Here is a 10077-nt window from a genome sequence, read left to right on the forward strand (position 1 = left end):
GCGCTTCCGCGGGGTAACTTCTGCCATCGCTGAAATGCGCAGCTTCACACAGCAAGCCTCGCGGTTCAACGTACCCAGCTGACGGCCCCCCAGTTATCCGCACCGAGAGAAGAACGCGTGCGCACGTGCGCTACCGCTACCGTGAAAGGGGCTGAGTCGGCCGCGCCGAAGGTTCAGAGCTTTCCGACAGAGCCGCAGCGCGCCTGCCGCGGCGCTGTCGTCGCGCCGCAAACTTGAGCTTGGGTTCCCTATAGGAAGGGCGTTTAGCCCCTCCGCGTGTATTCATCCGCGTCGTGTCGACTGCTCACATGCGTAGGGCGAGTAAAGCGAATAGACGTCATCGCAGAAAAAAAAATGACTTTACCCCGCCGCAGCTGGTGGCCTTCGCTTCGAATTTATCGATTCGTCATCGTGCGCTGTGATCCGTATGTTACGAACTCACGCTTGTATTTGCTTCAGATAATTGTGCTGACGCTTCAACGGCAATGTATTCGCGACTATATCGAGCTAAGTTTATCAATCGTTATCAAATTCTCGGCACGTTAGGCTAAGCAGGCGTTGCTAAACAAACTGCTGGGGTGCTATGCAGGATGGCCCGAGCTTCTCGGACACACGAGTTTGCTTCGAGCTCGCATTACGGCGGTCATGACAGGAAGACAGTGCGGAGCACGCGATAGCGGCGTTGATAAAAACGGCTACAAGAAGGAGCATGGCGTCACATACGCATGTGCGGCATTTGCGGCGGTTTTCAAAGAACGCCGTTGCGAGCGCGTGAGCGTCGCCACTCAGTCAACATTTTGACAGTGTGGTGACGTCAGCGTGATTGTCGTGCTATCTTTTTGCCAACTGATCATCGCGCCTCCCAGGGACGTGTTCGTGGGCGTTTGTCCTCTTTCGGAGAATTCTTTCGTTGCACCTGCAGCATGGAAATTTCCACTCTCGAAGGCAACAAGGGCGCACATGCAGCACTCTGGTGCAGCTCGTTTCGCTTCTCTGGAATATTACAAATAAAGAAATGGACAGGTTACTGCTATTTACATTACACGTCTGAAGATTTTTCTGTAGTAACGAATCGGTAGAAACAATGTCTCCACAAACAAGTAAATAATAACATTTCTCGCCGCAAATCCCGCCAGGGGCGCTTGCTTCAAACAGGCCCGTAGCCAGGAATTTTTTTCGGGGGGGGGGGCACTTGCTGAAAACCTTGACTTTTTGAGAAAAACGCCTATTTTTATAATTCATTTTTGGTAAAAACACATACTTCACCGAAATTTCGAGGGGGCGGGGCCTAGGCCCCCTCCCCTGGCTACGGGCCTGGCTTCAAGGCTGTGAGTGGTACGTCGTGAGAGCGGTGAAATTGAGTGCGAGATAATCGTAGCCACGTGATGATATAACCTTTAGTTCTTCCTGTGTGTGTGCATAGTCTGAGCGATTAAGCTCATAGATGAATCATGCCGCTTGCTGGCGTTGCTGCGTGGGCACTTCTCGGTAAGAACAAACACGGTGGGCGGACCCGCTTTTCGCCGCGGGCGTCTGTCACTCAAATTGATTGACGCGTGAACTCGTGCACAAACTCGATTCTGAAAAGGCCCCAGTTCAACTCGTGATTGCCATAGTGCAGGTTTGCCTGTCAAGTGTTTCATGCGGTGGACGCTACTCAGCAGCTTCTCTGCATATAAAATAATTTGGTCAGCATGCACTACTTGTGCAAGGCTGGGGCCATCGGTTGGTCTGCTTCGGAGTAATGACCGTGTCAGTTCGGTCTCAATATTGGTGCAATTGATTAGGCAGTTCTCAACTAACATGATATTGAATAGTCCTTTCTTAATTGTTAATATTTTAATTACCACGACATTATTTACTCAGGTTTATTTGCAAGGTCCTGAATAGTGCGGAGGTAATGAGCTAAGCCTAATTAGCACGATTCTATTTAACACGATCTCGGTGAGTAAGGTCTTGATTATGTTGGTGTTGGTTTTAATTACACGCTATAATTAGCGTCGTGTTAATTAGCATGCTATTAGCTTGTTCTTAGCTTTACACGGCTTCATTAGCATGGTCTTAGTAAGACGTGGCTTAGTTAGCTCGGCCTTAGCATGATTTGGCTTAATCAGCTTCGTCGTAACATGTCCTGACTTAGCTATAGGTATACCGCCCAGCCACTTTTCTTGCATGGGTACACTTCTGCACTCAGTGGAACGACAAACAAGTGAAAGAAGGTGCCTCTAGTTTGACGACACCAACCTTCTCGACCGCCCTTGACGTGACGCCCCGTTCCATCATAACCAACGGAACGGAGCGCGCACTGAGGGATGGATTTCACCTTCTCGTACTGTTACCCCCATATTCACAAGCGCTCCTCGACTCGACCCTTCACTCGAAACTCTCCTTGAGGGCAGTTTTGCGATTCACAAATCGCCCTTCACTCGAAACGCACCTCGACTTGAGGAAATCTCGAGTGTTTCACTTGAGATTCTCAAGGTAGCGCGGAAGCTACCTTGAATCGCTCCTTGAGTCAAGTATCATGGCGGACTACGCTTCGTTTGTCCAATATGTGCTCCGCGTTGACGAACTGTTCAGCGACGTGGAGGGCTGCGTGGGCATACCGCGGCCACTCTTGAGGGACAGGTCGAACCCCATGGAAGATTTCACGGACAGCGATTCCTCGCGCGCTTCCGTTTCACGAAGAGCAGCGTGATAAAGCTGCTCGAGTGCTTGCCCCTTGAGGAGAGCTGCAGCGACCGTGGCCACCCTCTTCCACCGATGATACAGCTTCTGATTGCGCTGCGCTTCTATGGAGCGGGCACATTTCAAGTTGTGGCGGGCGACCTCGTGCATGTGTCGCAGCCGACTGTGAGCCGCGTTATTGAACGTGTGTCGCGGCTGATCGCCACGCACTTGTTCCCGGACGTCGTGCAGTTCCCCAACTCTGACGACGGGTTCCGCGAAACGATGGTGGGGTTCTACCGCATCGCCAAATTTCCTGGGGTGACAGGGTGCATAGACTGCACCCACATCCGCATCAAATCGCCTGGTGGGCCGGACGGAGAAGTGTACCGCAACCGGAAGGGCTACTTCTCGATAAACGTTCAGGTAACTTGCTACTTCTTCTCTTTTAATGTTACTAGTTTTGCGGTAATTTTAAAGAATAATAATTTAACATTCACATTACATAGTCTCATGATAAATGCTTTTTGCAATTTAAATAAACAATGCCATAAACGGCACATTGACAAAAATAATCAGCCATGGTAATTATCAATTAACTCAATTAGGGCCCGTTGAAGCTCTTCTGAACGGTGCAGCGTCCTTTTGACTGCGCGGCGCTGCGCCCGTGTAAAAATGTATCCACGCGACGGAGCGAATCGCGCTTCGAGCCTGATCAGGATTACGTACAACGTCACCTGTTCCACGCGGTCCTCCTTAGGTCCGGGCGGAGCGATTCGCGAAACGACGGAGGCCCAAATCACAGTTGGGATGCCCAACGGGAAATACCAAAATCCTCCCCTGTAGCGTGAATTCACCCCTCTCTTGTGAATGCTACACTGTAAAAAAATTACTCCCAGGTGGGAGTAAAATGCTTGTCCTCTAGCGACTCCCCCATTCGGAGTTTTTTATACTCCGGACGTCCGGAGTAAAGCATTTACTCCGGCTGGCCGGAGTTATTGCGCGGCGCCTCCGGAGTGTTTCTGCCGCTCCTTCACTCCGGCTAGCCGGAGTTATTGCGTGGCATCTTCGGAGTATTTTTCACTGTTTTTTACTCCGGCTGGCCGGAGTTTTTGCGCGACACCTCCGGAATATTTTTGCCGTTCTTTCACTCCGGCTGGCCGGAGTGACTGCGTGGCACCTTCGGAGTATTTTTCGCTGTTGTTTCACTCCCGCTATCCGGAGTTTTTTCGTGTCACCTCCGGAGTATTTTATGAATCTCCTTACTCCGTCCGGACGGAATTTCAGTGAGATGCATCGGGAGTATTCATCTCTTTGCTTCGCTGCTACAGTTTCTTCACTATATGCTGATCGTGTCACGCGTTGTTTACATAAGGGAATTCTCATCAAAACACTGCAGAGTCACTGTGTACTTTTATCCACAGACCTCTAGCAGATGAAAGTCAAGAGAACACGTGAGTTCTTATTATTTCATTTATTCACAATAAGCTGCAGTTTTTTGTTCATGAGCCAGCATTTGGGAAAGCAATACAAGAAACAAATATGCAAAAGGCCATCAAAAAACAAAGCAGAAGTCAGATCACGTGCAACCAACAGCGCTCAAGTTTTAAGCGCAGCGTGTCGAAATGAAGCCCAGAATGCTGCAAAAGAGTGCACAACAAACGAAGGAAGCGTAGTCGCCGGAAACCATCTACGACGGACCATCCATCAGATTCATTGACGACGCAAGGATTCAGCTGATTTCTTCCTGCATAATTTAGCAAAAAATAGTACATGAGAACTAAGTCATGCCACAAACACGAAAACTGAGGACACTGAAGCCACAGATACTCATTAAATTACATACAGGGTGGCAGTCCATGAGAACACCCAGGTTCTTACAGCATAGTCAATACTAAAATTAACGACAAAGTTTGACAGAGCAGCACTAATTAAACGGACCACACAAAGTACACAATATCACAAAGAAGTCAATATAAAGAAGCACGGACTGTACGGAATGTACAGTTATTCCGAGACTTCAACAGCTGGCCATGGTGCGATATTGGTAGTGTCTGCGTACACAAAAGAAACAGAACTGGTGCCCTACCGGCATGCTATGTAATCAGAAAGGCCTTTTAACATTGTAGCTTTTCGGTACAGGCACACTTGTGTGTTTCCATGCTTCTACGTGAACACACAACATTGGAAATTACTCTGTTCATAGTGTAATTATGAAAACGAAAAACAGGTGCTAGTTGCATGCAACAATGACACCACACAAACACCTTGATAATAATAACAGATGGGGACAGCTCCTCAGCGTACATGGAAGCATGCAAGAGAAACAAATTGCGAAAAAGAGACTGTCCTTCATGAACCAGTGCTTCAATGGCAGCACAATGTTGAGTTTGCTGGCGAGTTTTATCTCTCGCAGTTGACATGTACTGGCTTTTTGGCAAGTCAGCCTTTTGCTGCCCGGGGCGTGGTGCTGGGCAAACGGCATCTGCACACAAAGAACAAAGTTGAATTACACGTCCAAAGGTGTGCTGGCCAGCAAACTAGCCATGATGTGAAACATGTCGTGCAAGTACATGCTAAACCACACAGAAGTACATTAGAACGGTTTGGGGTGATATCAGACTGTTTACACAGCATTACTTTCTGTCAACAGCCCGGTATGCTCTCTATGGGAAGTAATTAGCATTATTATTTTTGTAGCGAAGCGATCGAACTTGGTAATGGGTCGTCCTCTCGAACACCTCCTAGTGGGTCGCCCTCTTCGGCTCTTTTAGAAGAGAACGCAACTCGCGCTGAGAGTCGGCCCCGCCTCGACTGTCGCTGTTGAGTATCGTCGCCGCTAATAAACCTCTTTATAATTTGGTGGAGAGTGCTGAGCCTTCACAACAACTTCGGCCCTCGTTCGATGCCCCTGGCTCTTCGATCCCGTACCTTGCCGCCTACCATGTCTCAAGACGCCTCCCAGCAAACGACCCCGCCGCACCGACATGTCCCGGTGTCCCTCGTATTCGCGACCCTCCAGTCTTCACTGGCGCCGATGGTACCGACGTGGAGGACTGGCTCGCCATTTACGAGCGCGTGAGTGTCCCCAATAAATGGGACGAGACCGGAAAATTGACTAACCTGGTTTTCTACGTCGCGGGTGTGGGGGCCTGTGGTACAACAACCACGCATCCGATTTTACGACGTGGTCCGACTTCAAGACCGCCATTATCAACGTGTTCGGCCGACCTGCCGTTCGTAAGCTCCAGGCCGAACAGCGCTTACGTGAACGCGCTCAGCAGACCGGTGAATCATTCACCAGTTACATTGAAGACGTCTTAGACTTCTGTAAGAAAGCCAACGCAACCATGTCCGATTCTGACAAGATCAGGCACATCATGAAAGGCATCGACGACGACGCCTTCACCATGCTGCTCGCCAAGAACCCCAGCACAGTGGCAGAGGTCATCACGCTCTGCCAAAGCTATGAGGAGCTGCGCCGGCAGCGATCGATGACCCGTCGCTCTCCATCACGCGACGCCGAGCTTGCTGGCTTGTCGACCATACCCGACCACTCCACGTTGCTCGCAGAGATCAAGACCTTCGTGCGCGAGGAAATCGCGCGCCAGTTCTCTCTGCTGGACTTTGCTCGCCCTCGGGACGCTCAACAGCAGTCGACTACCCTTCTGCCTCCTCTCCGTCGAGCAATTGAGCAGGAAATCGCGGAGGTCATGCCGAGTACCACCAGCACCATCCGGCTTCTGCACCTTTGAGTTACGCCCAAGTTGTCGCAAGACCGCCCCCATCAATCGCTACGGCTGCCCCACAAATTTACGCCGAAGCCCCCACTCGACCTCACTCTTTCGAAGCTGATGTACCGGTAGCCTACGCCGACGTCACGCACCGGCCACGACTGCAGCCCATCATGCAGTCCTATCAGTTGCCGCCCCGTCAATCCCGTCCTGCACCATGGGCGGGCCCTGCCCCAGCGAACCGATGGCGCACACCTGACAACCGCCCCATATGCTTCGCATGCGGTTACGCCGGCCACGTGGCGCGCTATTGCAATCGCGTGCAGCCGCCTAGAGACGTGTCGCCTGCCACCATCCAGTCGAACCGGCCGTATTACGACCCACGTAGACGCCTCCGTCGCCGCCGTCTCGCCCACCTGCATCTACCCGCCGTTCACCGTCACCACGAATGCCGATCGCTGTCACCGATGCGGCCACGTTCGGTCGCACGCGACCAGGAAAACTAGTCGTCGCAGTCCACGAGGCAAGGGCTGCGACGCTATCGAACTGCGAAAGCCCTCAGCGAAGACCATCGAACGTGATAGACGTTTTTGTGGACGGTGTTCGCGCATCTGCCTTATCGATACTGGAGCCGCCGTATCTGTTATGGATGCTAACTAAGCCGCCTGCTGCGAAAAGTGACGACGCCGCTTCCGGGCTCTCCCTCCGTACAGCCAGCACCCCAAAGTATTCAGCCGACGGCGTTATGCCAGCCCGTGTCATCATTCAGAACGCTCTGTACGCCGTCGAATTCATCTAATTTCTTCATGCTCTCACGACGTGATCCTGGGATGGGATTTTCTCGCCCGCCACGACGCGTCATTCATTGCGCACCAGCCGAATTAGAGCTGTCACCATTCTCACATTTGACGCTGGCAGACAGTTCATCGGCTGCGACCAAGGTATTCGTCAAAGACGACATCACAGTTCCTGCGAATTCGTAAACGGCTGTGTCAGTCTATTGCACCGGTCTCTGCGACGTCGTTGCACTTCTTCTCCATGTGACCGCGTTTTCACTAGGAAAGGCTTGCTGGTGCCATTTGCGACCGTGGAAATCACTCAGGGCGACACGGATATTTTGTGACCAACCCATCCCCGTTCATGGTTACGTTGGTGCGAGGGGAATGTCTCGGCAGAGCGGAACCCCTCGAAGACGCACAACTTATGGACGCACCGGGTGACATGCACTGCGCCAGCTCCCGTACGCTCAGTGCTGTTTTCCACATCTGATTCGTCATCCGCTGATGTATTTCGTTCCTCGATTGCCGACAACCTTACGTCGGTAGAGCGTTTCCCAGCTTCTATGCCTGTTGGAAGAATTTCGTTCTTCGTTCGATGTCGCGCAAACTCCTCTCGGCGCACGTCTGCTGTCACCCATTGCATCGACAATGGCGCTCAACCACCACTGCGGCAACGTCCATATCGCGTATGTAATTAACGAGCAAGTGGATGATATGCTTCGACGCGATGTAATTCGGCCCTCCGACAGCCCATGGGCGTCTCCTGTTGTTCTCGTACGAAGAAGGACGGTTCTGTGCGGTTCTGTGTGGACTACCGACGGCTCAACAAGGTCAACCCGCAAGGATGTTTTATCCACTGCCGCGAATCGACGACGCGATTGACAGCCACCAAGGAGCAGAATTCTTTTCATCGCTTGATTTGCGATCAGGGTACTGGCAAGTCCCCATGGCTGATGACGCTCGACCGAAGACAGCCTTTGTCACGCCGGATGGCTTGTACGAATTCAACGTCATGCCGTTTGGGCTGTGTAATGCGCCCCGCGACCTTTGAGCGCGTGATGGATACCGTTCTGCGCAACTTGAAATGGCACACGTGCCTGTGTTACCTCGACGACGTGGTAGTTTTCGCCCCGGACTTCTCCACGCATCTTCAACGCCTACGGGATGTGTTGACGCGTTTGAGCGACGCCGGGCTACAACTGAATCTAAAGAAGTGCCGATTTGCCAGCACGGCAGCTGACAATACTGGGCTACGTCGTGTCCAAGGACGGAATTCTCCCCGATCCAGCCAAGCTTCGGGCCGTGTCAGAGTTCCCCAAACCTACGTCGGTCAAGAACTGCGCAGTTTCGTAGGACTATGCTCCTACTTTCGGCGCTTCATCCGCAACTTCCTGACTATTATATCGCCGCTGACGAAGCTCCTTGGCAGCAACGGGCCCCTCAATTCGTGGTCGTCAGAGTGCGATGACGCTTTCGCAAAGCTCCGTAGTTTGTTGACGTCTCCTCGATACTACGCCACTACGACCCTACGGCCCCTACAGAAGTACACACGGACGCCAGCGGTGTTGGCCTCGGCGCTGTCCTTGCGCAGCGCAAACCTGGGTTCCCGGAATACGTCGTGGCATATGCAAGTCGTACGCTTACTAAAGCTGAGACCAACTATACCGTTACGGAGAAAGAATGCCTGGCAATCATTTGGGCCCTTACGAAGTTCCGACCTTATTTGTAGGGTCGCCCATTTGATGTCGTCACCGACCATCCATGCACTATGCTGGTTGTCGTCCTTGAAGGATCCCTCAGGCCGTCTCGCCCGGTGGGCACTTCACCTGCAAGACTACGACATCCGTGTGCTGTACCGCAACGGACGCCAGCATGCTGACGCCGACGCCCTGTCCCGCTCTCCCTTGCCTGACGACAATGCCCACAGCTCAGTGTCTCACATAGCTGTAGCTTCAATCGACGTTCACACCATCGCTACCGAACAGCGCAAGGATCAATGGATTGCCTCACTGATAGACTTGCTGACCGCTCCATCGGCCACACCATCCTCTCGCGCATTGCGTCGTCAAGCCCACCATTTCGCCGTTCGCGACGACCTCCTCCATCGACGCAATTACGACGGCGACGGTCGCCAGTGGCTACTAGTAATACCCCGCAGTCTGCGTTCTCACATATGCGAGTCGTTCCATTCTGATCCGCAGTGTGACACACTCTGGGGTATCGAAAACCTACCACCCGCATTCGCCAACGGTACTTTTGGCGAGGAATGTACCGCTACGTGCAGAAGTTTGTTCGCTCCCTGCATCAATTGTCAGCGCCGCAAAACTTCAACGCACCTGTCGCCGGCAGGTCTGCAAACCTCTACCTTGCCCTGACCGGCCGTTGGGCGCTGTTGGCATCGATTTGTACGGGCCACTTCCTCTGACGTCCGCTGGTAACCGCTGGGCCATCGTCGCTGTAGACTACCTCACGCGATACGCTGAAACTGCCGCCCTCCCTGCGGCTACAGCGCGCGATGTGGCCTCCTTCTGCCTCCACCGATTCATGCTGCGTCACGGTCCACCCCAGGAGCTGCTCAGTGATCGAGGCCGTGTCTTCTTGTCGGAAGTCGTCGAAGCCATTCTCAAAGAGTGCAACGTTGTTCACCGCAAAACTACTGCTTACCATCCGCAGACGAATGGCCTCACCGAACGCTTTAACCGCACGCTCGGCGACATGCTCTCGATGTACGTCGCCGCCGACCACACAAATTGGGATGCCGTTCTGCCCTTCGTTACGTACGCCTACAATACGGCCCCTCAGAGCAATACTGGTTTCTCACCCTTTTTTTTATTGTATGGCAGGCACCCGTCGCACACAATCGACACAATCCTTCCCTACAAGCCGGATCCATCTGA

The sequence above is a fragment of the Rhipicephalus sanguineus genome, unplaced genomic scaffold (genome assembly GCF_013339695.2).
Source record: "Rhipicephalus sanguineus isolate Rsan-2018 unplaced genomic scaffold, BIME_Rsan_1.4 Seq240, whole genome shotgun sequence".
NCBI lineage: Eukaryota > Metazoa > Arthropoda > Arachnida > Ixodida > Ixodidae > Rhipicephalus > Rhipicephalus sanguineus.